The 27,493-nt window shown below is 46.1% G+C and overlaps 1 long non-coding RNA gene across 3 annotated transcripts; it reads left to right on the top strand.

The window, feature by feature from the left end:
- Window positions 1–226: 226 nt before the first annotated feature.
- Window positions 227–27,281, top strand: LOC116281577 (uncharacterized). 3 transcript variants are annotated; one of them, XR_012074888.1, is made up of 12 exons: window positions 227–1,082; window positions 1,436–2,814; window positions 3,809–3,950; window positions 6,234–6,400; window positions 8,332–8,455; window positions 9,018–9,132; window positions 9,437–9,684; window positions 15,451–15,553; window positions 15,646–15,758; window positions 19,001–19,106; window positions 23,444–23,637; window positions 26,263–27,281. It is a non-coding gene; the product is annotated as an uncharacterized lncRNA (long non-coding RNA). The 3 variants fall into 3 exon arrangements; XR_012074887.1 differs by lacking the exon at window positions 26,263–27,281 and adding an exon at window positions 12,998–13,093 and having other exon boundaries at window positions 9,437–9,595; window positions 23,444–24,537; XR_012074886.1 differs by lacking the exon at window positions 26,263–27,281 and having other exon boundaries at window positions 9,437–9,595; window positions 23,444–24,537.
- Window positions 27,282–27,493: the final 212 nt, after the last annotated feature.

Here is a 27,493-nt window from a genome sequence, read left to right as displayed (position 1 = left end):
CAGATACTTGCATACCAGTGTTCACAGCAGCATTGCACATGGTAACCAAAAGGTGGAAACAACCCAAGTGTCCATCAACAGACGACTGAATAAACAAAATATGGCCCATCTGTGTAATGGAATGCTATTCAACCATGAAAAGGAATGACATTCTGACACATGCTACATGTGGATGAACCCTGAAAACATTATGCTCAGTGAAATAAGTCAGTCACAGAAGTGTAAGTATTGTATGATGCCACTTATACAAGATACCTGGAGACAGAAAGTGGAATGGTGGTTACCAAGGGCTGGGAGGAGGGGGAAGAGGGAGTTATTATTCAATGGTACAGAGTTTTTGTTGGGGATGATGTGAAAGTTTGGGTGTAGACGGTTACACAACACTGAATATTTTTAATATCACTAAATTGTACACTTACAAATGGTTAAGATGATACATATTATGTTGTGTGTATTTTAAAACACTACAATGACAGAGCACTGGGAACGACATACATCTGGATGGAGAAAAACAGTGTTGGGGGGCACCACATCCTTTCTTCCTTCCAAGATTCTTCCCTAAATGATGCTTGTTAGGTCCCCGCAGAGTATCTAGACATCACTTTATTTCCAATCCAGTCCTGCGGTCTGGGATCATCATTTCCAGCAGTATTTTCAGTGCCACAAAATGAGAATACACGTGTGCCTCAGGGAGTGTGACATCATGGGATTCTCTTTGGGGGAAACAAGTCCATGGGTCCATGGCTAAGCCTCAGTTTCCTCTTACCTGGACCTTAGAGGTGGGCTGGTAGGTGGGCGGGAGGCCCGAGATGTCAGGACAGTGGCGCCTACATCAGAAGCGCGATGGGCAGCAGCAGTTCTGTGCTCCCAACCAGGGGACGCTGCTGCCTTTGGTGGCTGGTTGTTCAGTGTTTCAGAGGAAGAGAAGGAGAAGGAAAGATGTATGTGGTCAGATCCATCTTCTATTTCAGTTTGCTGAGATCAAGTGGTTGCCTCTGACACGGAGAATGTCCTTCTTTATTTAAACAGGCAAAGATCATCCCCAGATCCACAGAATGGTGGGAGGAAAAGTGTCATGACAGGTAGGAGTTGGACTGTAAGTAACAATGTTCAGCTGGAGGGGCCTCTGGAGGGAGCCAGGGCTGTACACAGGGGCCAAGGCCACATCGTGACCTCCGAAGTTCCCGGACACTGGTGCCTTTGGGGGCCCTCCCACCTTAATAATATCAATATAAAAATATTTAGAATATAACTTTAAATACTTCAACAGTTTTTCCTCTTTTAGACAGAATTTAACTGATTTTTGTGGACCCTAAAACTTCTTTTTTTTGGATATGAAAACAAATTTTTAAGTTTCAGAGCCCCTGCCCTAGCACTATGTCTCCTGTGTGTAACCTGGGAGGGCCTGGGACTCACCTTATCTTTCTTTCTCTAGGGCTTCTTCTTCCAGGGTAGGAGGAGACTTCAAGGTTACCCCTGCCACCAAGCATGCAGGCAGGAATCCCACTAAGGTGACCTCCAGGTGGGGTCACCTGGTCTCTACCTCCAGGAGTGGGACCCAAACAGCCCCTCTAAGGATAAGTATGTTCTTGATATTGAGCCCTGGAGTGACAGCCTGCATCCCTGTAACTTTCATCTGCTGCTCCTAATTCCACTCAACTGGACCAACACAGAGCAAGTTTTAAGTCCTTTAAACATTTGAAGACAACTCCCATGTGGCATCCTCTCCCCTCAACCCGAGTTCTCTGCTCCAGGTTAAGCCCCTTGAGATCTTGTGTGACAGGATTTATACATCCGTCATCTGCTGAGCACGCTCCTCCAGACAAGGACCAGTGCCCCCAGATGTGGTCTGATCTGACCACATCTGCTCCCTCTATGACGGCAACATCAGCCTTCAACTAGTGTCACTTCTTAGTAATAGATCATGTGGTTGGCAGATACTAACCCTGTGACCAGTTACACCCCATGGTTCTTTGTTCTTCTCCTAAGCTGAAGTTAAGCCAGTCTCTCCCAATCTCTACTTCACCATGGAGACACAGTGTGTCCTCTTTGTCTTGGTTCATGATGATCTGTCAAGATCCTTATTCTGTTATCCAGGACAGAGGTTGTCTTTCCATGCTTGGCTAACTACAGACTTGACAGACATGCTTTCTTGGTCTTCATCCTGATATGTCAGGGCCCCCAACTTCTATTTTCAAACTTGCCAGCACTTTTTTTTTCCTGTTACTGAAGGTTGAGTCTGGACCCTGACTTAGTTGAAATCAAGAACATTCCATTGTGGATTTGTGGGTGATTTTTGCATTTCAGGAAAGTAGGAAATTAGCTCTTATGGTTAATTTGTCCTTTTGTTCTAGAAAGAACTATTTTGATGAGGATTTTCTTTCTTTTTTTAAGTCATCAGGTATAAGGCTAGATGTCATGGGGACAACAATCCAGAAGAGGTCATCTCTCCTGGTCGCATGTGATGAACCAGTGTTTTACTGAGAGGTAGCTAGGAAGAGGTAGTGGTGATGAGAAAGGCCAGTGGCATGTGCAGCAGCTGAGACCTACCCGAAGCATCATTTTTAGCTCTGTAATTCCCTCGTGTTATGCCAGAGTCCTCAGTAGATGCTGTTAAAATGTTGCTGTTTTCACTGTGCTTTGGAGAAACACAAGGGACCTTGGGGAAAACAGGAGGAGCAGGAGTGAGAGACAATGAGTAACAACCAGGATGGATTTGGAGAGGCTGGAGGACATGGGATGTCCAGGTTACACGAGCCTGGCCACAAGAGGACGTCTCTCAGACACTGTCAATTCACCATTTAATATTAGCATGTAAGTAACATGCTTTGGGTGTGGACTCACACCTGGAGTGTTCAACCAGCCCAGCAGCCTATACACTCTAGCTGTTCTCATCCTATACACTCGTCTTCATCTTTATTTTCTGCAGATTGAACAGGGGTGGTAAGGGTTTCTTTTTTCTTTTTTTTCTTTTTTTTTTTTTTTTTTTAGTTTTTTCCAAGGGGGATTTGAAGGTAATTAGGTTTATTTATTTATTTTTTAAATGGAGGTACTGGGGATTGAACCCAGGGCCTCATGCATGCATGTACTCTACCACTTGACCTACACTCTCTCCCCTGGAGGGGTTTCTTTTTAATTAAAAAAGTAATATACACTCCTGAAAATCCAAATGATGCAGAAGTCCATTGGAAAGCATTTTGTCTGATGTTATGCACCAGGCCTGTGGCACTTGCCGGATCTCTTTGGCAGTGGGGTGCTCGTTGGCCTGGCATGCTGTCTGCCTTCTTGTCGGCCTGGCTCCCTCTCAGCTCGAGAGGGTGGTCCTGAGGTCCATGACCCTGAGCATCCTGAATAAACAGGATATGTGCAGACACTTGAACTAGTAGGAGAATCACATTTGCTTTTAAGTTCCTCTAGCTGGTGTTGTCCCTTAGCAATAGTATTGGAGGGCCCAGCTAGGGTTTCATGAGTGGGACTGGAAATAGAATTTAGAAGAATATTCTGTGAGTGGATATGATTAAAATGTAGACTTTTAAATTTCTCCACATGAGGTAGTAGAGATCTGTTGCTTTTACCTGCCTTACATCTATTCCCTCTTCTTTTGCAAACAGCACCCCAGTTTTCTTTTAGGGAACCACTCTTTCCCCATACTTGACCCAGTGAGGGGTCAAGAGGTCCAATGGACCAGCTGTAGTCAATCCCAGGACTTTCTGCCCATGTTATCAGTAAAGAAAGGCTCTCCACCTGCAGGGCAGCTCCACTGGAGGAAGTCTGCCTGAATTCAAGTGGCCATCCTTGCCCCATACAGGAGCCCTGTGTCAGGCTGGGAGATGAAGAGACTCAGGTGCCAGTGACACCGTTTGCTCACAGGAGTCCATTGTACCTGACACCATCCTTGGAGCCAATTTGAATGGAGTTTCTATCACTGACAACTCAGAGGCCAGAATAAGGTTAGCCTTTTGACAGCTGCACTTAAAAATTATCTTCTGGGAGAAAACAATTGGCTTGGTATTTGTATTTTGTTTATTCTATGTTGAATTGATCAATTATTAGATATATGAATGTATGCATGGGATAGATCAAATGAGGCTGTTTTGAATGATTGTATAAGCGCTGTTTTTGGAGTTTTTAAGTTCATGCAAGTTTTATAATACTCAAGCAAGAACTGGGCAAGGTAAACACGATTCCCATCTTGTATCTAAATTATTGGAAAGATATCTTCAGTTCTTTAGTTTGTAACAAGTTAAAGTATTTAACTATCCCTATCAACTCCTTAGTTTGAACTACAAAAATGAAGAAGGCAAAGAAAGGAAGTGTAACAGACTGAATGTGTGACATTAAATTGCAATTGTTGGGAACACAGCCTTTCCTAGTAGAGTGGACATGACACTATAAGTTCTCACCTGGTTTAGCTGCTGTCCACCTACAACAGGTGACCGCAAGGCCAGGGCCACACTTCCTCTATTGTTTTTTCCCTGAACTTCTGGGGAAATACCTTTTTTGGTGTAAGTTCAATGTTCTTAGGTTTTTGTTGACAGACAGATATGATCCAGGCCTCAGACTAGGAGACAGGGAAACCCAAATTTTAATTTCAGGTATGTTACTGAGTCCTCGTGTGGCCTTGGAAACGCCACTTAACCTCCTGGCCTCAGTTTCCCTGTCTGCAAAATAAGGCTCATAATCCCAACTTAAATGCCTCACCGAGCTGCCGTGTGCATTAATTATTGTTTATCATGCAAGTGGAAGTTGAACTGTGTTAATTATTATTATCATTTCTGGGTCTTCCAGCCAAGTTGAAGCCAAGCCCTTGCCTTACTTGTAGTTCCTGAGATCTGACAACGTACAGCCCCAGGCAAGGCTGATCAGCAAATCATGCATATCTCACCACAAGGGGCTGGCCCCAGGAGGCTCTGGCAGCCACAGGCTTCAGTTCTGGGGTTCCAGGGCAGCCCAGAGACCCACAGGCTTTATTAGGACCTCGTTCTAACAGAGCCAGGGCTGTGAGGCTGCTGCCACACTCCTGTCCCTTGCCTCTTTGTGTACCTGCCATTTAATTTACTAAGAAGTCTGGAGATCAATAAAAGACTCTCACCCTGTCATTAGACAAGGCCCTAAATTGCAAGTTACAGGTGGAGAAGCTTCAGAAGTATTGTGATCACTCATGAAGAAACATGACTAATCGCTTTCTTCTGGTCACTTATTTAGCTTATGACTTTGGTTTCTACTCTCTCAGTGCAACAGTTATCTGATTTCCATGTAAGCATATAGTTGACAGTTGGTACGTCCAGCTTCACTGATTATGTTTGTGGGTTCTGCCCCTTCACCTCATCTAAAAGGCCTCATGGTGCTTTTTCTCGCCCCCACATAAAGTCAGGGGACCGGTGAGAGAGAGAAAGCTCACCTCTCCTCACCTGCCACCATCTCCATCTCCATCTGCATCAGAATCAGAGCTGAGTGTCCGGGAGACACCTGTCTTTAACCCTTCGCAGGGAGGTTAATCTCCTTGTATGCAGTGCAAGTTGGGAGAAACAGTTCCAGCAGGTTTGGATCTTGGCCAAGCACAGAACCCTGGGGTTTAGGAAATGATGTCCAAATCCATGAGTGTTTTGAGGAGCAGGGGAGTCTCTGTTCTGCAGAAGGTTTGAAGCAGAGCATCCAGGGCATAGGTGCAAAGTATTTCCTGTATTATCTCACTTAGCAGGGTCTGGAACAATCTAATTTTAGGGGGATCCTCAGCTCCCCCGTGAGGCATCGTGCTTACCCACCCAGGACTGAATCTTGTTGTCCCAGTGCAGACCATGTCCCTGCCTGGTACTTGACTTCCTTGTCAAGGAATAGACCCATACTGATTTGCACTGATTTTAACTGTCGCCTTCCAAACTCAAACCTTGATGTTGATACCACCCCCTGCACACTCACACTTTTCACCCCACATGCCCGGCCCTCACTTTCCCCAGCTCTGCAATCCCCTGGCAAACAGGCGGGTCCCGCCTGGCTCTTTTGTCTGTTCAGCACAGCAGGCAGATGGCGAGGGGATTGGTGAGTGCTAGTTAACTGATTAACGATGATAAAGCACATTGCAAACATAAAGCACTAGATAAATGCCAAGTATTATTGTTACTAATGATGAGGAGGCTGTTTAGTCATCCTTTGCCTTGAGCTCAGCTCACTGCCCCCTCTGTGGCCGCAGGCTGATCTGTGAACGAGGATGAGAACCCTCCTCCTCCCTGCAGGCGCTGTTTCACACTGACTCAGTGACCAAGGTGGAGGGCAGGGGCCAGGAAACCTCTCCCCGTCTCCCACCTGCTCTCGAAGCACTGCCTGCTGTGTGGCTGTAATGCTAACATTTACCGAAAGCCAGGCTCTGAAACTGCCTCTCGGTTTCCCACTCACCTGTTTGGTAAGTTTGCTGCTGTTTACTTGACTTCTTGACTACGGCGATTAGAACATCTCCATGGGAGCCCAGGAGGGAGTGAAGCCCCACTTTCCCCTTGGTGGATGGGCTCACTTGGACACGTGATCGTGACCTCTTTTCTGTATTTTGAGGGCTGCATTCTTTCCCAGATGCTCCCATGTACAGGTGCTCACTTGACAGAGTAGCTCTGTGCGCTGGGGGAGGCAGGCGTCATTTCCCCATTTTACAGGTGGGAAGCGGGAGGCCTCGCATAAGGCCCCAGGGCATCTAGAACCTGGTGACAGGGCCGGGGTGTGCCCCAGCTCTCCTGAGCACCAGACTAAGTGGTGCCCTGCGACACAGGAGGCGATGGCAGCGGACTCCAAACACCTGGCGGGATGTGCAGGGAGATGTGGAAGAGCCTTGCGATGTGCTCACCCGAGGCAGACGCTCTCAGGAGCACCTGGTCTCCATGCTCCTCCATCCGAAGCCCCGGCCACCGTCCTGCCTAAGGCTTGTGATCCCAGGATCTGATGTCCCAAAGAACTCTGGCCCAGAGGCCCCAGAATCCACCCATGTAATGCCCACCCTTCCCAGACGAGGAAACTGAGGTCCCAAGAAGGCAAACTACTGGTGCAGGGGCGACAGAGCCAGATGAGAGTGAGGCTGAAGCTGGCCTGCCCGCTCTCCACCAGGATCAGTAGCCATTTCTAGTTCCTCACCCCCATCTCTACTTTGGAGTGGTGAGGCTTCAGGTAGTTTCATATTCTTTGTGTTTTTCTGTACTTTCCAAATTTTTCTGAAATGCTAGAAGGAATCCAAAAACAAATAGTTGTTGGTTGTGAATGCAAGTGTGTGTGCGACTCTGTATTGTCTCCTCCCTGAGCACAGAACTCTTCCTGATCGGTAGATATTCATTCCACAGAGGCTTAAAGTGTTCAGACATTGATGGTTATCTTAGCCCTTCAAGAGGTGACAACAAAACCCCGCAGTCTGGGTGGCTGACAAACACCAGAAACGTGTGGCTCAGGTTCTGCGGGCTAGCAGTCCAAGGTCAGGGTGCCCGAACGGTCAGGTGAGGGCCCTTTTCCAGTTCGCAGATTTCCCTTTGTGTCCTCATATGGCGGAAGGGGCTGGGGGCTGTGTGGGGGCTCTGTCTTGAGAGTGCTAATCCCCTTCATGAGGGCCCCACCCTCATGACCTAAGCATCTCTGAACACCTATCTAGCTAGCACTTCACCTTGGGCATTAGGATTTCAATGTATGAATTTGGGGGCAAACAAACCTTCAAACCACAGCACTGGCTGTCCTCTCTCATCTTGGTTCCCCAAAGGAGGTATCTCAACAGATCTGGGGCTGTGTGGCCTGGGGGTGGGGGTGGGGGCGGTTGATCTGAACCTACAGCTGGGGGGAGCAGGAGGTGCACAGCCTTTCCTGAAGGGGCCATTGCTGCTGTGACAAAAGCCTCAGAAACCATTGTAGGGCCCTTCAGTGACTCTGAGATCTCACTAACACCCCATGCTGTACACGCTTCTGACCAAGATCTGTGGCCTAGCGCTGTGGCCTGAGGTGCTGTGGGATTTCTTTAAGTAGTGAGTTTATTATGTAGCTACGTTTTTAAAAATTGCAGCTTCAGAATACATCGAAGGTCAAACGTGCATCAAGAATGCAGCCCAGCCTGGAGGGGAGCTGGAAAGCAGAGAAGCTGGGCAAAGTCTCAGGGTCTGCCCTCTCCTGCCCCTTCTCAGTTCAGAGCAGCCCCTGGAATGGGGTCATGGCAGTCCCTGGGATGGGCACCAACAGCAGATTCAATTTCCTTCATATGCTTTTTTTTCCCTTTATTTTTTTTTTTAAATGGAGGTACTGGGGATTGCATGCTAAGCACGTGCTATACCACTAAGCTATACCCACCCCACTTCTTCATGTGCTTTTGAGCAGATGCTCTATCTGGAAGAATTCGGGAGCATCTGAGAAAAGCAGAGGCGAGACAGCATCCAGAAGAGAAACTGCAGTGGTGAGGCTGACCCAGGAAGAGGCATCAGAACCACTGGTCAAGTGGGAAGTAAGTCAAGCATGTCCCAGAAAAAATCAACCCTGCACCTTGTGGTTTTCTGGAACAAGCTCTAGCATAATTTACATAGCCAAATGATACAAAAGAAAATTAGCTTCTCAAAGTTAGAATTACCACTCTGCACAACCATCCCTCTCTTCCTTTTTTCAGGAGAGCTAACATGAATGGAACACCTCCAGTGTGTCCAGCACGTTCCATATGGTCTCTTATTTAACCTTCACATCAGCCAAGGAGCTCAATTTTGCAATTGCGGAAACTAAGGCATAGAGAGGTTAAGAGGCCGGTCCAAGGACACACAGCTAGTTTGTGGTAGAACTGGGATTTGAACTGTATTGTCCTGTCTCTAAAGCCCAGGGCTTTTCACTCTTTGGTATTTAGAGACCATAACCCCATCAACACCTCTCTAATCAGAGCAGCCCTCTCACGCAGGCTGAGGGTTCAATGAAAGTAGAAAATATTTGGGGATGTCTTATCATCCTGAAAGAATTGCCCAAGAGATGTCAGGAAGGCCAAGGGGGCTGGCTGAGTCATCTGATGGGGGATTTCTTACCAGGACTGGGCTCTTGTTGAAAGAAAGCAGCACACAGAGGAGCTTGGCTGCTGAAGAGCAGGATCCGGACAGTGTCTGTGTGGAGCTCAGGACACAGGAAGCTGGGCTCGCTCTGCAGGTAGAGACACTGCTGCCGAATGGCTTTAGTTGCCCACTGCTGCCGAATGGCTTTAGTTGCCCATGTCTTGAACACCCCAACCCCATTTCCACTTCCATCAAAATCCACCTTTGGACACCACTTTAACTGGTTAGACTTTACAAACATCAAGCCATTGAGGCTGGGGGAAAAAAATGATTTCTGAAATGCTACCCACCCCTTTAAAAGGTTTTGTGCAGGCTGCTGCGTTGTGTTTCACTCGACGTGGCCGATCCTCCACTGGCACTTCCACCCAACAATATTTACATGTACCTTCTCTCGGCAGGAAACGCAGCTTGGCATAACCTGTGTTAAGAATTTTGGCCTCTGCCCTGAGTATTGGTCCTGTTTCACGTGTACTTCATTAACGTGATGACATTCCTCTCCCCTGGAGAGTGACCTTGGTGGAGCGAGACTAGCAGGGAAGCTCCAAAACAAGCTGATGGTAAGGCTTACCTGCAGAAAGGCTTTCATCCAAAGATCTCAAAGCACCTGCGGACAGTAATGAAGCCTCCCAGCACCTGCACTCAGTAGGCAAGTGTGATGACCTCGTTGTCTAGATTTGGACATGGAAGCTATTAAAGGATTTTCTTCAGGCAGCACCTCCCTTGAGAGGCTGGGACTGGATCCTGGGGCCATCCTACCTCTGAAGTGGGGGAAAGGCAGAGACAGTGACGCCTGGCTCAGAGTGGAAGTCAGGCCCTTGTCACCTGGCTACCTTTCACTCCCCAAGACACACTCAGTGTGGCTGTGAGCAGGGGGAGGGGTTTCAAGAAGAGTCTCAAAGACTCAAGAAACCAAAGGCGGGGTGAGGAGTGGAAGAGAAAGAGAATGAAAAGCAAAAAATAGAGCAGGAGGAGGTTAGAGGTTCTCTCTGATTTCCTGTAAGTATAATCGGAGCGGCCACATGTGAGGGAAACCAAATGTCATGCGAAGCAGTGAAATTGTCACCCTCAGGAGGTGGGCCTTGTTAGGCAAAAGGTCAGAACAATCCCTTCTCTAGCAAAGCAGAAATCCCAACGCTATTTTTAGAAACTCCTAGAATTTGCCACCTATTTTTAGAAACTCCTAGAATTTGCCACCACAGCATGATATGAGAAGAGCTAGGGAGTTACAGTTCATCACCCTGGAGTGCAGCGTCACACAACTCTCCACCGTGGCTGATGGGCTTCTGAGAAGTCATCAGAGCAGACGGTGGCAAAATGCATCACACCTCAAACACACTGGGGCTCCTCGTGGTTAAGGGACTTGGGGGAGAATCAGGCCAAGCAAGTCATGACCCCTCTGAGCAGTGGTTAGGAATGTGGCCTTTTGAGTCCTTCTGAGCCGAGCTCCAGTCCCAGCCCTGCCTCCTGCCACAGTTGGGTCAGCGGCTTGATCTCTGTGAGCCTCAGTTTTTTCATCTGTTCATTGGGGCTAGTCATGCTTTCCCTCCTGGGATGGTTTTAAGAGTTACCTGCAATAATATTAGTTTTTAATAAGCATTCAACGAACAGTAGCTGTTATTATGTGCTTACATTTGTTTTTCTTTACTAAAAGGCTATCTCTTTGAGATGACAGGAGTGAATCAGGGCACTGTTTCCTTAGGGTTCTAACACATACCATTCCTCCAAGCTGGTTCAGAGTGCCTGTAGATCCGAGTCTCTGATTCTGCTTGGCCTGGAAGACTCTTGCTTTTCATTCCCTTGGGATGAGCACAGGTCCAAATGGGAAGGCCGGTGCCATCTGCGGGGCCATTCCAGCCAGTCATTTGAAGCCACTCCTATGATTTTTTTCCAGAGGACTGATTTTTTTTTTTGCAATAGGTGTATACTTTTATAATTAAAAAAATAATTCTAAGGTGTTTTTCTCCTGGGTAACCGAGAGATGCCATTGATAGAATTCAGTAGATGCTAAGTTTTGGCTTAGGGGTAAGCTAACACATCTGATTTAGACCTGTTGAGTGAGGTGCTGGTGGAGAGCCAGGTGACAATGGCCCACAGTGTTTTACTTCCATTTCAGGATGCAGGCATATTTGTGGTTCCAAGCTCTGACTCTTCATTTTGGGATGCAGCCAATCTAGGCCATTCTACCTGCCAGTAGGCAGGTCACTCAAACCAAAAGCACCAGGGACCCATGGCAAAACTCCAGCACCAGTGTGGCGCAGGGCATGGGACCAGGGCTGGATCTGGAAACAGGAGGAGCAGACAACACCCTGGACATGTTGTTCTTCATTTGTCCACAGTTCCCAAGACCGGTCCTGGCAAGGACGTTGGGGAGGAGAGGGGAGGAATGCCTCTGGCACCCCTGGCCCCTGGCAAGGTGCTAGCACTCTAGTCTAGAGATGGCCCACGCCAGGAGAGAACTTTCTGGGGTGCTTGACCTCTCTGTGCCCTGCTTGGGCATCACTCTACATCTGTTTACCTCAAAGCAAGGGGGTTGTGAGCAACGGCTAATAACAAGAGCCACTGGACAATTAGCAGTTTACGTAATCACAACCATAACAAGAACGATCGTAATATTATGTCCAGGAAAAACAACAGTTCACTGAAAATTTGAGAGTAGATTCCTGAGGCGGGAATAAGATGCCCCTCTAATCATCTTACTCAAGATGCTTTTTAATAGAAGGTAATAACCAGAAATGAAACCATCGACATAATGCATGCCATGTCATAAAAAGCAGTTGTCCATCGGCCAGGCTCCGTGGAGCAAACCTCCCTCTGCCCTGCTCCTTCATTGCCAGCCTCAGACCTCGTTCTCCACCACTGCCTAGGCACTGCCTGTCCTCAGCGGGTGGGCTTTCCGAATCAGGGCAGGCCGATACACATGGTCCCCACTTCTGAGCAGCCAGGGAGCTTTGAACTCCAGGAGTGGGCCATTTCCTCTGTGGGGCCAACCCAGGAGGAACACATTTCCCTCCTGTTCGCTTACCAGATGTGTGGCTTCCAAGCAAGCTGGCCTGGAAGAGGTCCACTGCTAGTGCAGTCCGGGTGGGCCTCTGCGTGGGACCCCGCAGCACCGTAAGACTGCAGAGTCTCCTTTGGGCTGTCAAGAATTCAGTTGCTTGGTTGTTTTCCAACCCCAAAGCCTAAAAATGTATCATTTCTTTAGAAATTGGTCTGAAAACGAACAGCTACCTAAGTGTACCAGCCGTCCAGATCTGCTCATTCCCCTCCCCTCCCCCCGCCCCCGGCACTGGAAGAGCCCGGTGAGTCATGCCCAACCAGGCCCACATCGTTTGTCATCTTCAGAGTTCATAGGCTGACATTCGACCCGAAGTATCTCTGTCTCCATGGTCAGTGGTCAATGTCCCATGACCCTGGAATTCTACTTTCATTTTAAAAGGCCTTATTCTATAGCATCATGGCACACTTGTGGCCTTTGACAGGAAGATTCCTCCCGAGCAGCAGAAGGCCAATCCTGCTGCGGGGCGTGAAGCAGCACCTGTACCTGGGACGAGAGCGCCTGGCTGAACCTGAGAGACTTGGGAAAGACCCCAGTGCTCTTTAGGAAGCAGCAGCCTGAGTGAGGCAGCCCTACCCTGCATTACTCAATCTGGGGGTTGATTCATTCCCCTGATACAGACAATGGGGGAACCAAGCAGCCACTGCCTGTTACACACCTCTCCGTCATATTTAATCACTTAGAATCATCTGACACACTTTGGATTCTTTTACCATGTGTTATTTCCAATCCTATTTATGAAAGCTGGAGGGGAGACTGGACACCCCCATCCCCCCAAGGTCTCCAGGAGCCAGGGAGCTCTGGCCACTGGCTGTCTGGCCTCAGCAGCGTCTTTGAGGTAAAGAAAGTCTCCCGAGTCCCTCTTCCCCTTGGGTGGTTGGGTGACATTCCTTTCATCCCTCAGATGAGTCTCTCTGGTGCAGTTGGTGGCTCCTTCCTTCCTTGGCAAGCTCTCCAGCCCCAGGTAGACAGGATCATCTCTAAGGAAGCCCTGAAGTCGGTAATCCCCCATCCCCTCCCTCCCCCCAACCCCCCACCCTGCCAGATTCGGGTGCAGCAAATCCCCTCTCACCAGCCTGGTTTCCTCTTCCTCTCTTGGTTCTGCCTGGGCCTGTCCTCCTCTTTCCTGACTGCCCGGAGTCCTAGTAGCATGACTTGGATGCACAAAATCTCAGAATCTCAGAACCAATAGAGGCTCTCCCCCATCTTTACCACATTTCTTTCCTTGCTGAACCTTCTCTACTGGAAGAACATCCATTCTGCTCAGCTGGTGCTGGGAGGGGCAAGCACTGGATATTTCCCCTTACTTTGCTCAATTCCCGGGGCTAGTGCCCAAGAGGGGCCTCCTTATGCAGCTGGCCCGCAGTGCCCCCAGCCGGGTGACACAGAAGCATCTTCCCAGAGGGGCTCGCTTTGTGCTGTCCACTACAGCAGCCAGTGGGTACCCTGGCCCTGTGGCCAGTTCGAAGAGAAACGTGCTGTAAGGATGAAATAGATGCTGGACTTCTGAGACTTCGAGCGACAACAGCAAAAGCATCTCAAACATCTCATTAACAATTTTTATATTGATTAGATGTTGAAATGATATTTTGGCTGTATCAGGTTAAAGAAAATTCTCAAATTCCTTAGCCTGTTTCTTTTTACCTTTTCTAAGGTGACCACTAGACAATTTAAAATTGCACATGTGGCTCACATTGTATTTCTACTGGACAAGACTGGTCTGGGGGGGAGGCATACTTCAGGGCTTCTGGGACCATGACACCCCTTAGCCTTTTTTGAAATAAGTCCAGAACATGGCCTTAAGGCTGATCCCTCAAGGGATGATTTCCACCCACACAATGAAAATGAGATTAAGGGGAAGAGTTAAAAAAACAAAAGCCAAAAAAACCTTCCCAACTGCCTGATCATCTTGTATTATAGGTCCCTGGGGACTGTGTTCTTTTATGTTTTAACTGCTACCAATGTGGTGTTCCCCAAGAAATATGTTTATCACTGGGACTATTATTAGACCCAATATTAATAATAGCCATAATAATCGTTTGTTGAACTGCAGTGAGTAAATTATTCCATGAGAGTGAGATGTGCACCCATTAACTCAGGGCACCGAGTGGAGTGTGTGTTTGGAAAATGAGCTCTTCTAGGAACTAAAGGACACCTTGAAGTCCTGACAGGGTTCACAGGGAAGGGATGTGCTGCCTGGCCAACTGCCTTAACTCCAGGTGCACGTGCACAGGTCCACGTATGGGTATCAGAATCACTATAGATGCGTCCATGCAACCCCATTGCTTTGGTGTATCAAAAGCAGCTGCAGTGGTGTTATCCCTTCTAATGCAGATGTGGACAAAACCCCACCCATGGGACTCAAAAATCTGTGACAGTTTCTGGGGAGGAGGTGGGGAGGTCCAGGGTGAAGCTTTCCTCCTGGGGTAGCCTCCCACAGACCCTCCCATCTCCTATCCATCAGCCTCACTGCACATTAATCTTCCTGAAAGGTGGAAGGCTCCATGTGACCCCTTGCTCAGAAATGTTCAGTGAGCTTCTGTTGTCTGGGGGTCAGTCCCCACCTCTGGCCCCTAATTCTGCCTCTATTTTCCTTCCAGCACTCCACACATGGTTCAGCCAGCTGGTAGGTCATTCATTCATTCCTCAGCCATGGATTGAAGTTTAAGATGTGCCTTGCACTCTACTAAGCTTTGGAGATATAGATACTCTATTCCTCCTCTCCAGAGTCTTCTGCTAGTGAGGAAATAATTACACAAATCATGATTTTCCTGAAAACTGTGAAGGTGAAGTTCATGGGCTGGAGAAGCATATCTCAGCTCTCCATAAGCCTCTGTTCTCCATCTCCATGCTCCTGAAGGACAGTCACCTTACCTCCCCAGGGGGACCCCTCACGTGGCTGAGCACAGGGTGGGTGCTCAGGGAATTCTAGGCAAAGGTTATTGGTGGTAAACCATCAGAAGTGGGCGGGCTCTTCCAAACCACGGGGTCAGTGGTTTTCCGATTCAGAAGTGCCTGGCAGAGCATCAGGAGAGAGTCTGGGACTCCTGCCAGTCTTTGTGCAAAGCATCAATGGTAGGACCCTTCCTGTGAATTCTACCCAAACTGTAGAGATGACTGTTCTCAGTAGAGCACTTTGAGGAACACATTAAAAAAATATTTTAGACTTTCCAGCAAGACCCTCCCTGCACAAGGGAGGGTGATGGCTCCTCCGCTTTGTATGGCGCAGACATCCCATCCTGCTCCCCCCAACCCCCGCCCCGCCCGGCAACCCCGCGAAGGAGTCCGGGAAGTGAGTGCATCACCGGGGGAGTCTGATGGGTAAAGCCCATCAAAGTTACTGTGTCCCGCCCTCAGGCCGTCAGCCAGGAGCCTTTGGAGCCGGAACCAGTGTGACACCGTCGTCATCACCGTATTACATCATCCAAGTCCACGAGGAGTTTCTGTGCAACCAGAACGAGTGAGTTTCTTGCTCGCTGCTGAGAGGCGGTTCCTGAGTTACAGTGAGCATGAGCTTACGAAATCCCAACGTGCGTTTTCTTCTTCCTGCAGACTCACCGGGCCAGGCTGCAAGTTTTTTAAAGAGAGGCCCCCAGGCTACTTTTGGGCCAGAATCATCTGGGGATTCCTGTGCCTGACCCTGAATCTTCCAAACCAGGTGTGAGGTGAGACCCGGAAATCTGCACTCTGCCTGCGTGCCCCTGGGGACTCATGCAAACTCACCCACATTTCCGAACTGAACTACGGTTGAAAGCGACTGCCCCGACCTTTCCCTCAATCCCCACCTCTGGTTCTCTGGTTCCCCGGCCCAGTCTTGCCCCTTGACCTGCCTGGAGATTGGGTCTTGCTGTCCCTGTTCCCCTAAGCTTATTGTCTGCCATCAAAACTGCCCATCCTGCTGTCCCCTCACTCTTTCTGTACTGTTTGTTGGTAGTGAGTGCCCACTCTAGGGGGTACCCACCCAGAGACAGAGGGGAGAGGAGACAGGTGCTCTGGTGGGAGAGGTGGATTCCACGCTCACAGGATATTTGGATTAAAAAAACCCCAAACTCCTATTTTCCTTCTATTTCCTAAATAGAAAACAATGCATTTTTATTCCAGGAAGAGTGGACTTAAAAAGAACCAAAAAAGAAAAGGAAGAAAACAAAAATCAACTACAAACTCACGCTATGTATTTATTAATACATGAGTCAACTTCCCTAGAAGCTTTTTCCCTAGAATCTGTTTCCTAGGAACTTATGCTCTGCTTTACTGGTTTAAGCTACAAAATAATCACAGTTCTTTTAACATTAAGATTAATAAGATTTGAGCCCCTCTCCTGCCTGTGAGTGTGTCTCTCCTTCCTGCCTGTAAGTCTGTCCCTTCCTGTGATAATTTTAAGAACCAAGAGGCTTACCTGGTCCCAGCACTGTTGCTCTGGTCTTGTTGCTGGAGGCAGATCTGTCAAGACGTATGATGGCTGCCAGACCCACTTTCTCCTAAACAAGACAGACCCAAGCCAAGGTCACCAGTTCAGACTTCTCACATCTGCTGAGTTCTCATGGCCTGGGTAAGGTGGGCATAGGGTGGAATTCTAGAATCCTTTTCACCAGCTGACCTCAATCAGGGCGATACCAATCCATCAAAATGTTCTTATAACATTGAACCTCAAAGAATAAGAGCCAAAAACTCAGTCTCTTTCCTCTTTGGCTGTTCTGACAGTGTGTCTACTCCCTGCTGCAAGGATGTCCTAAAACAGACAAAGAGGACCACTTTTGTCAAGCCACATACACACGAAGTCCTACTAACAATTTCTCACAGTACATAAGTGAAAAGGACCACCCAAATGATTCTTCCTAAGGTGACAGGCCAGTTTTCAAAGCTGCTCAAAATAGAGGTGGCCATAAACTTTTGAATGTCATCTTACCTTAACTAAAAAGTATTTTTAAATGGTGTAGATTTAAGCTATTTTTTTAAGTGATAAAAGGACTATTCTTTCTACTACTCCCAAATCCTGATTCTTGGTAATAAAAGTGTTTCAATTATTAATTTTTTCCCAAGGCAACTCTTAAAGGAAATACCATCAGGGCTAATCCTGGATGGCACTGAGTCTCTCTCACCTCACATGGTTCAATTGTCTTTCTCCATTTCAGGGCCTTGTCTGTCTCCAGGCTACAGGGATGTTAGAGTTTCTCTCCCAGGTCTTCTGTTCTAGAAGAAAATCAATAGATAAAAACCAACTTACTCTGTTAAACCAATTATTAACAAGAGGTGAGGAATTTCCCAGCAGGAGGGGATTTTAAAACAGAACTTTACAGACAGCGTGCAGTGGTTAGCACCAGGCATGGTTGGCGCAAATGATGGCAGTCGTCATCTGGGGGATAAAGAACCTTTGACATCCTCCCAGTCACACCTTGTGGTTGGACGTCTGTGGCTCTGCTCTGCTTGGAGGCCAGCCCCAAATATTTCCAGCCTCCTGGAAAATTAAAACAGAAGGAGCTTCATGTAGGCCCACTAACATGTACTGACTGACAAAAGCTGAAGCTGGGTGATGGGTACATAGAAGCTCATTGTACTATTGTCTCTACTTTTATAGATGCTTGGAAATTTCCACAATAGAAAGGTTTAAAATGCTCTTTAACCAGAAATTGAGGTGGTAGTGATGTTGGGCTTTTGACTGTATGTTGATTAGAAGAGGGAATACAAATATTCTGTTGATTTTGAAATATATTATTTCATTTAGTCAGTTCATAACTGACAGGTTCATTTTGAACATCGGGAATTAAGTTTAATCATTGCATAAAAATATGCCACAAATCCAGTTCCTTTCTCTTTAGTAAAATATTTTTGTAATCCAGGAAGTAAAGCACCATTATGCAAAAAGGAAGGGCTCCTTGGACACAATCCAGGCCCTTCAAAGTGGTGACCAGACTTTTCATGTGTGCAAAATAACCACCGTCCCAGGCTGACTCCAGCTCTTGCCAGAATCACTCATGAAACCTGTACTGGCAGAAATGCAGGGTCTCTTGAAATAGTCAGTCATGCTTTAGAGACTCATGGTGTTAAGGATAATTATTGTTTCATAATCTGAGAACTTGTCACTGGATGATATAAAATTATGGTCATCAGAAACTATTTTAAGAGTGACAGTGAGGTTTATCTCCAGGATAACTTGCATGTAAACACACAAAGTAAAACTTGGCCAACCAGAAATCTTGGGGAGTGAGTCATTTTTGCTATCTTGGGATTACTGATATCCTTCAGGCAATAAAACTAACCACTATGTATAGGAATTCCTTGAAAAAGTTGTGAACCTCTTCATCATGTTATAACTGATCATGGTCTGTTCTTGTCTTGGGGACTTAGGGATGTGATGATGAACACTGTTACTCTGCTTCTCTATGTCAGGGTAGCTGTGGACCAGCTCTCATCTCCTACGCTACATGGTCTTACATTTGCTCCTTTGTAAAGTGCTTCTTCCTCCTCTTCCGGTATCAGCCACCTCTTTTGCCCACTGTAGGATGCAGGTCTCCAGCGTGTTTCCTGCTGGCTTTGCCTTTTGATGTGTGGTCTCTCATCTTCTATGGACTCGAAAAAAGACCCCTGGCCCTTTTAGAATGGTGTAGAAAGTAAGAGTAAGTAGAATCTACATGACTCTAAATGAGGGGCTCAACTAATAAGCCAAGGACTGGAAGGCAGCTCTGCTCACCACAATACCACCAATGCCTTCAGCCAATGACTGAATTTTAGCCCTGAACTTTTATAAAACCCTTTCTATTGGATCAGAGGCCAGTATTCTGAACGGATAAGGTCTTACCATCAAAAAACTTGCATGGTTTTGGTAAGCATAACATTTCTGTGTTACACTTTGACCCTGACATCGTTTTTTTCTCCCCATTTATCAACATTTTTGTATTTTTCACTCCAGACTTCGCCCCAGGAGACAATGCCTGAACTCAAAGATGTCAGTTTATTGAAGACAGTGAATATCTGTGGATCCAAATGACATCAGATGAATTATTTTCAAATTTAAGGTTGTGTATGAGTGTGTGTGTGTGTTTTCATTGGCCAAGAGGCGATTGGGCAGCCTATCGGTGGCGAGAGGCAGACTGCATATTATTAGGAGCCAGCTCACCACCGGGGTGACTTGGGGACAAGCACACAGTTGTTGGGTGTTATATGAGTTAGTATTTGTGAAGAATTTGGTAAACATGAACTCTGGTTTTTAGGCAGGGAGAAGAATGAACCAGGGCTGGAAACTGGTTCTAGATCTGAACAAGAGTAAGCCCCTCTCCCCTACCTTCTTCCTGCTTCAGGGAAAGGAAAAAAAAGGCGGTGGGGGATGGTAAAAACAGAGGCGGAGAGAAGCCATGGAAGTACATTGTGACTATTTGTATCTATTTGTAAAACGACCACCACCTAAACCAGAACTGTATGGTAAATACTGATGGCAGCTCAGTGATCTACCAGCGTCTGGCAAATAAGAATGTGGAGAAGATGAAGGGAGGGAGTGGAGTTCTGGGAACAGAACCAACCCGGGATGTGCTTCGAAGGTGACTTCTGCAGCAGGGGGAGCTCACTGCCCCTCTGGGAGAGTCGCCCCTTGCAGACAGGGAAGTAAGTCCTAGAGAGGAGTCAGAAATGAAAGTCACCAGGGTCAGGCCTGGGACAAGGACTGGTGAGCAGTGAGCGTGGCAGACCTTTTCTCTAATTTTATGACCTCATGAAACACAAACTCATCTGCAAGGAAGTGCTGTCTTGAGCTGTTAATTAGACACCAATTCAGTAAATGAAAGGACTAAGCCTGACGATGCCTGAAGATGCGACGTAATTAATTCAGTGGTGCAGTTCCCCGCCCCCACCCCCAGCGCCAACTGTGAGTTGAGTCATTTCCAAAGACAGACACCAAAACCCTTGAGCTGTGGCTGGAAATGAGGAAAGAAGATTAACTTCAGTGCTGACACTTGTTAATTCATTGAGAGCTGGGACACTGGACATTGGGTAGAACTTCCAAAGCTTTCGATGAAAGCCAAACAGGTCAAGAAATCAGAAGATGCCTCTGTCCTAAACAGAAATGGAGAGGCCCTGTCACTGGGGCACAGCTTCCGGGCTGTCACAACATGAAAAAACAAGATGGTTGGTGGTTTTTGTTGTAAACATTCCGCTCCAAACAAATACCTCCATTCGTTAAGCCGTTGGATGATCTGTTTTGACTCATGCTGCCTTGGTGGCGGAAGTCCCACTGAAAACAGCAGGAGGAATTAGATGAGACTAAATTAACTCAGGTGTCTGTGGAAATGGGTGGGAAGAGGCAGTGATTCATGGCCCTGACGGAGATAAGCTGATTCTTGTCTTTATAATCTCCAAGTCCAGAGTCCATTTTCTGAAGTCATCATGAAAGAGGAAATTTATTTTAGTAAAAGAAAGTAAAAGGTGCACAGGTTCAGAGCTGCATAGGTGAGACTGTCAGCTGGGTTAGAGGTCAGCGCCCAGGAGTGAGGAGGCATTTGCCAGCCCAGTCCCATGGGCTCTGACACCCAGAACTTAGTTTCATCCCATAGACAGAGGGACTCTCATTAGTCGCAAAGAGAAATGATAGCAAACAGATGAGGACATTTGCCCGTATTATATTTTTTAAAGTTAGTCCAACTACTGAGGGTTTATTATTTTTTTCCTACAGGAAAAAAAAAGGGGGGATAAATTTGTCTGTTTTCCTTATCACTTTACCCTTGTAGTATGGTTTCCAGATCTGAGACTGTAGGAGGTTTTATGTGACCTATCGCTGATAAAACTGGATATAAGCTACATTTTGGGGTGAAGATATTTGATGCTATAACGTCTAGGTTGGACTTAATCCTTGGTGGGGGGTGGGTACCCTGAAGAGTCCCTGCCCTGACTGTTTGCTGGGAGTCTGTGTGGTCACCCACCTTCTCTCCAGCAGGAAGAGGGAATCCCCTGGTCCCCTCACTTCTACCCTGTAACCTGTCTCAGCAGCTTGGCCCTGTGGGAAGCCCTGAGTCTGGCTTGTCAAGTTTGCCCTCACAGTAGTCAATCAGTTTTGGAGGAACAGCTGTAATGGTCTTAGAGTCAACCCTACTGAAAATCCAAGGGGACCATGATGTGTTGTAAAAAGAACACTGGACTCAGAATTAGAGGAGCCAGGGCATAGTCCCAAAGCCTGATGCCTGATGTGTCCATGGGCAGGTCACTCCTCCCCAGGGCCTGACTGTCAGATGAGGGAGGTGGGGAGAGTTTCCAGAGTCCCTCCTGACTCTGAGTTTCTTCTTGTCTACGAAGTGTTATCATCAATGGTAGCAAAGTTCTGATAAGCTACCTCACCCTCTGGGAATGTGCCAGAAAGAACTTAGAACCAAGAAGATATGACCCTCCTTATGACAGGAGCCAGGGCTGCCAGTCCCCTTCTTGGCCACAGGTGTCCAAGTGACAGAGGATTCCTATGAGTGTGACAGAGTCAGCAGAAGTTCTCAGGGAAGGAAGAACTTTCTACTAAGAGCACTTCCAGCTGCTCTCCTGTATTCCCCAAATCCATTCCCTCAACGCTTTCCCACATCCTTTTGAATCATCATGTTGAAACGGTTCCCTGAAACGCCAAGTTTAGTGTAGTGTTAGGTTATACAAACACCTTCTCTGTCCTACTCTACATGCTAGGAGCATCAGAGAAGAACTGACTTGAAGGGGACAGAAAGTAGATTTTCCAGTTAAGAATTAGGGCACATTTTAGATATTTTTTAATTTACAAACTTGATAATATATATACCTGGCTGGAAAACTGACAAGTAACCAGAAGATATTGGTAAAGTGAGTCTTCCTTCTTCCCCGTTCCTTAACCACCCATCTCTTCCCAAGAGCCATTTGTTTTTTCCAAATTCCTGTGTATCTTTTCAAAGATGTTCAATGCATAGATGAGATTTTGCATCATATTCTTTTATTTTTACAAATGATAGCACAGTATACACTATTACACACTTGCTTTTTTCTCTTAAAGCTGTATTTTGGAGTGCCTCCATTTTAGTGCATGTATAGCCAGCCCATTCCTTTTTCATGGCTATATAGTATTCTATTGTATAGCTGATCATACTTTGTTTAACCAGTCTTCTATTAATGGACATTTAGCTGTTTCCCAAAATGTTGTTATAACAAATGATGCTGCAGTTAATATTCTTGTACATAACAACATTGTCTTATTGGACATAAGGCATGGCCTAGCTCTGTTAGTTTTTTTTTTTTTTTACATGTAAATGTCCATCCTTTCAGTTAGATTGTAAATTCTAGGGAACAGCAGCAGACATCATGCTGTCCTGTGAGTCCAAAACCACAAAATGCAGCATCATGCAAAAAGTTTGGGTTTTATAAATTTTTGATGAATGAATTAAAGCTCCTTATTTGGACCAGTGATACTTTGGAGGTTAGTAAGTGGTCAATCAAAATTTCAATGACTTGTCTAAAATCACAGTGAACTAGTCAGGCATAGGAAACCAATAAATCACAATAAAATAGGTAAAAACAAAAGCAGATATTTAGAATTTGTTCCAAAAGTAAAATATTTTGCCAGATTTTCATGCACATGTGGAAGAGTTACTGGCTAGCTCTGCAAGGTGAGTGAACAACTCCTCTGGAAAAACTGGTCATCTTGGGAGGCGGGCAGATGTCTCCAGCTACTGGAGTTCCACATGGTAAATGTTGACGCCAATTCACCCACTAGCGTCCCAGTAACCTGGAAAAGTCGAGCATCACCCAAAGTGCCTGACCGGTCATCTGGGAGACATTTCCTCACAAGAGGGAGCCTCGTTCAGCCCAGAGGAAGATTTAAAAAGAAAAAGGAGAAGGAAGAAAAGAAGGAGAAAAAAATCAGGAGGAGGGGGAAAAATGTTCTCTGACCATCTGATAGCACTGGAAGAAATCAGGAAAAAGAGAGAATGAATGAGTAGATGACTTTAATTGTGCCACATCACCTGTCATCAGTGATACATGAAGAGAATGCCCCTTTGTTAGCAAACAAGGAAGGTGTTGTTATCATGATGTTTAATGAACACTCATTATAACCTGGTGGTACGAGATGTGTGGTCTGATTGGCTGATCTCAAAACAATTATGTCGACATCTCATAGCTTAAAGATTATACAGTCCCGTAGTTTCACAACTTATTACCCCCTTAAAAAATAGTTTTTCATACACATAAGTGTTGTATTAATCTTTGCAAAACGTCTCCAGGATTTCTAAGACCCCTCTCTACCTAGAGTGACTCTAATGTTGACACCAGTGTGTTTGAGGCAGTACATTTCCTTCGCCCTCAACTTGGAAACAGTGTTGGGTTGCTTACTTTGTTTGCTCTTTCTCTCTTTTCTCTTTAGTGACCTGAAAGAGCAGACCTGTTGGGTCTGGGAAGAATACTCACCCTTACTCCTACCCCCAACCAATAAAACCTTGTCATCAGGTTTAGAGGTTGGAAGACAACAAGCAAACTGCAGAACACCAGGGAATAGGAAGTGTGGATGCCACACAGCACTGAAACGCAAGAATCATTTGAGGAGCGTAATTATCCAAGGTGGCAGTTTGATGAAGGGATGGAGGTTGACACCCCTAACCTTGAGTAAAGTGTCCTGGAATCTGAGTGCTTATAAATGGTCCACATTTCAAGTTTCTGCCTCTCCCCAAAGTGCTGGCAGCTCCCTCACAACAAGGCCCACCTGGGCACCTGCAGCCCTGACCCACAGGGCAGAGCACCGTGTGCTGAATCATCAATGCCTCCTGAAGCTCTGAGCCAAGAGCGGCCCGGTGACGCCACCCTGTTTTCCTTTGTCACCCTAACCAAAACACTGTGCTGGCTAGGACACAGAGTAGCTCAAAGGGAGCCCCACCAGCTGAGGTTTCCACAAGATCTTGTAATGTTAATACAGCTTTATGAAAACGAGCCACAAGCTTTTACATCCACTGATGTATAAAAATGGACTTGGAGGTCACTGGTTTAACTACTGCATTTTACAGATGTGGAAACAGACTTGGAGAGGTTACACCTCTTGTTAAAGTAGCCCAGCTGGCCAAACCAGGAATAAACCCAGGTCTCTGGATGACCTGTTCCCCACTCCACACAACTGCCCCAGTAGAGTGGTCCTTCCATTGCAAGACACCAACAACCACCACCGTCCCCCACTATGTTTTTCTGGGAGTACATTCTGTTGAAATAAAAGAATAACCTGACATGATTTTACGAATCCTTATAAGATGCCTGGACATTTGAAGGTTGAACCTAGGGCATCTCAGCATAGTGTGTTTTATTCAATATTTAAAACAAACAACTTAGAGCTCTTTTTGCTTATGATCTCATCCAGAAACTCACTTTTCCTAGGATCTATATAGAAATAATACTGTCATCCTATGACCACCTACTCCTAAATTATCACTGATCTATAGCAAAAATGTTTAAAAATAAATCTACTTGCAAGCAGATTCAGATTTAACAGTGTGTTTTGTTGATATTCAGTTCTAGCACTGCTCCTTGGGGTTAGTAAAAATACAGAAGTGGAACATGGAATTCTCTATATCCAAACCCAAATATAGTCGGGATGTACACTGTTCTTACTTGAATTATCTTTTTTGAGCCAAAGGTGAGTTACACACAGAAGATATCCATAATATCTATAACACTTAGATGCTTCAAAATGAAAGCCAGGAATTAGTGTTTCTCATTCAGTTTGATCCCTCTTAGCAGTTATTAATAGAACTAATTTATTTAAAAGGTCCCAATAATATCAATCAAATTGTACCTAGTTCTCTCTCTCTCTCTCCTTCTCTCTGGAGGCAGGTAGTTCTGGCATCAGGGTCTTGGTCTCATTCGCACCTGGTCCTGGATTTATTCCTGGTTTGGCCAGCTGAGCTACTTTAGCCTGGCCCAATAGTTGAAATATAATAGGCAGGCAATAAATATTTGTTGAATGAACAAATGAGTGCATGAATGAGCCAAAAGGCTGGATTTACCTTTCATTTTTAGTTTGAAAAAACTCACAATTTAAGACAACTCTCCCCCAACAAAACTCAATTATTCTGATAAAATGATTAAAAATAAGAGGATTTTCTAAGCATTTTTTCCTTAGGGGAAGTGGGTCAAAACAACAACAACAACAAAAAATAAGGTTGTGTGAATTTCATTTAGCGAATCTCAACACTAACTCTAGTCCATAATAAAGTGGAGGTTCCAGAAGGTGCTGAAAACTTTATCTCTTTACTAGCTACTATATATAAAACAGGTAAACAAGTTTCTACTGTATAGCACAGGGAAATATATTCTATATCTTTTAATAACCTATAATGAAAAAGAATATATATGTGTCTATGTATGACTGAAACATTATGCTGTACACTCAAAATTGAGACAAGATTGTAAACTGATTATATTTCAGTATAAAAAATTAACAAACGAACAAACAACAGCAAAAAAAAAAACCCTATATCTCTTGCACTTTGGGGACTAAGACTGCTATGCTGAGGTGGAGAAAGACGTTAGTGGCCATGGTTTAGGAAGGCTCTGGTCATGGTTACTAATAGGGTGACATTAAGCAAATTACTTTAGTTTGGAGCCCTTTCCATGTGCACTGGGTTAAAGGTTTTTTCCCTGTATCATCTAATTTATTTGCTCTCTCTGGGCCTGTTTTGTTGTATGTAAATGAGGATAATGGAACCCAACTCAAAGGGTATTCATGAGGATAGAAAGAAAAAACGGCTGGGACAGATCCTAGTAACCTATACGACATACATCAAATGTGAAGCACTATTTTCATAATTATTATCGTATTGCAGAAGCACCCAAGTCAGTATTTAAAGTACATTTTTTACTTTCTGTTTCTTCTGTTGGAACAATGCCATTTAAAATGTATACGATAGAGAACAAAAATAGACATGACTCATGAATCATATGTTCTTTGGAACCTTCATATGTTGCTCTCTTCATTTATCTCACGAAGGAAATGAACCAAAGAAGGAAAAAGTCAAGGCAAGAGTGAGAGAAGATGAAAAGTTACTCTAAGAAGTGCCCAGCTAATTTCTAGAAAGCTTCTTATCTGCAAATAGTATGGTCAGATTGTTCAGTGTGTTTTTAAAGCGTCCGAAAGACTGTCGGAGTGTGATCTGTAATCTATTCCTGTCTTTTCTTTCCCCTGAATTTCCATTCTCTTAGGCATCTCGGAGTAAGAAGTACATCGTAAAAGCCTGGAAGCTTTGTTCTGCGTGGGAGAAAATGGTCTATTGAAAAACAAGCCAACCTCCTTCTGGGCCTTGAAGCTTGACCATGTCATTTATGGAGTGACACAGTCACGCTGTAAATGACCAGAGACATTCCAGAGTTCATGACTGTTGTGTAACAACAACACTTCAAGGGTGGCTGCAGGCACGAGGCCCGGCACGCCCGCCGCCTGCCAGTGCAGTGATGGGAGGAGCCCTCCCCCTGGAATGTGGCTTTGCTCCAAGGCCGGTCCTCCTCCCCATCCCCTCCTCCCCTTCCCCGCCATCAAGCACTGGGGGCGGGAAACTGGACAGACAGGAGGGACGGCTCTATTTTCAGGGAATGACAAATGGATTGTGCTGATTGGGTGAGAGTACTTACTTGCCTCCTGCTCTGGCTCTGAGGACAACCTCCTGGCAGGATTTGTTTAGAAGGGACTCATATGAGTAAGTGGCGGGGCCACCAGAGCCCAAACAACCTGCCACCAGAGAGGACCGCCACCCAGACTGCATTAGAAGATAGGGGGCGAGGGGCCCTCTCCTCCCCAAGGTCCTACAGCCACCAAGTTGCTGGGGAGGACATTCCATTCCCCTGAGCGAGAGAAGGAGACAAGATGGCAGCTCTAAATTACATGTGCAATCGCCCAGGAGGCTTGTAAACATTTCAGGAGTTGATTGTTATTTTCATTCCTGACCGGTTTGGTGGTGCCAATAACAACTCCCTAAACTGCTGAAGCCCAGCCCGAGTGCTGAGGACAGGCATTTGGGAACGTGATCCCCAACGAGTTGATGACTATTCATGGCGGAGTGAGTCTGACCTCCTCCCCAGACAGGGAGGCCGGCTGGAGCGTGAACTTGGAACAGGTCTTGGTAGGGATATCAAGTTTGCAAAGAAAAGCTCTCACGATCAAGAAATGTCACTGCACGGGGCTGAGGGGGAGGGCAAGAGGAGCTGTAGTTTAATGGGCTTAGAGTTTCAGCTCTGCAAGATGGAAAGTTCTAGAACAACAGTGTTGTGCACAGAGCAAGTACTACTCAACTGTACGCTTAACAGTGAGGATGGTAAGTTTTATGTTGTGTACTTTTTACCACAATTTAAAAAAAAGAGAGGGAAGAAATGTCACTCCAGAGACAGCCCTAAAACAGCTCAGACCAAATCTACCACCATCCCCCACCCTTTCTCCTTG

Source organism: Vicugna pacos, chromosome 8 (genome assembly GCF_048564905.1).
Source record: "Vicugna pacos chromosome 8, VicPac4, whole genome shotgun sequence".
NCBI lineage: Eukaryota > Metazoa > Chordata > Mammalia > Artiodactyla > Camelidae > Vicugna > Vicugna pacos.
Note: the sequence above shows the minus strand (reverse complement) of the source record. Positions and strands in the feature narration are given on the sequence as shown.